The 798-nt window shown below is 44.1% G+C and overlaps 1 protein-coding gene across 2 annotated transcripts in view; it reads right to left on the bottom strand.

Moving 5' to 3' along the window:
- The window catches only part of LOC111864019 (AP-3 complex subunit mu-1), a 24759-nt gene that overhangs the window by 9545 nt on the left and 14416 nt on the right, over positions 1-798 (bottom strand). The gene's annotated exons all lie outside the window — the stretch shown is intronic.

The raw sequence follows: 798 nt of genomic DNA on the forward strand, positions 1-798 counted from the left end.
CTACTACTACTACTACTACTACTACTACTAATAATAATAATAATAATAATAAACAATAATAATAATAAAATTTTGCGAAAATATTTAACAGTACTCAGACGTTCAAAAATGTCTCTTCTCTTACAATTTGAATTAATATTAAAAATCGGCTCAATTATATGTGGTTACGGAGGACGCCAGAAAAATATATCACGGGCGCCGCGTTGGACAGGGCTGGTCTAGAATATTTAATGTGAAAGATTCCGAAGAAATGATTAATAAAAAAAAAGAAGGGATACAGTACTGATTTATTCAGATGCTTTCAATTGCTCAAATTATACAGCATTGAATGACGTGAGAATTATGAAATAATGAATTGGAAAGGATGTGGAAGGAAGCGCCGTGGCCTCATCTAAGGTGCTATCCCAGCACTAGCCCACACTGAGGAAAACATGAATAACATTAACCAGGATAACCAGTCCCCAACACAGAGATTCCAACCCAAGACTTCCCAAATATGGAATATTACTGACTATACTCCAAGCGCTTGCTTGTTGCGTAATGAGTGCCACGTCATCCTGTTACGTCACCGCTGTTGACTCGCCTTGCATAGTTACCAGGTTGCGGGGGTTCGGCTATCTTCGGCTCTGCTCGGCTCTCTTCGGCTCCGCTCGTGACGTCACCGCGCATAGCTGCCAGGATGCAGGGTGATTACTTGCCTATTACGCGAGCGTTACGTTACCGCTGAGGGGTGGGAGGGGAGCGCTGACTCACCCGCCGCGTCACTGCTGGTGTGGGGGGGGGCCTCGGCTTTGCGCA

The sequence above is a fragment of the Cryptotermes secundus genome, unplaced genomic scaffold (genome assembly GCF_002891405.2).
Source record: "Cryptotermes secundus unplaced genomic scaffold, Csec_1.0 scaffold303, whole genome shotgun sequence".
In the NCBI taxonomy this organism is placed as follows: Eukaryota; Metazoa; Arthropoda; class Insecta; order Blattodea; family Kalotermitidae; genus Cryptotermes; species Cryptotermes secundus.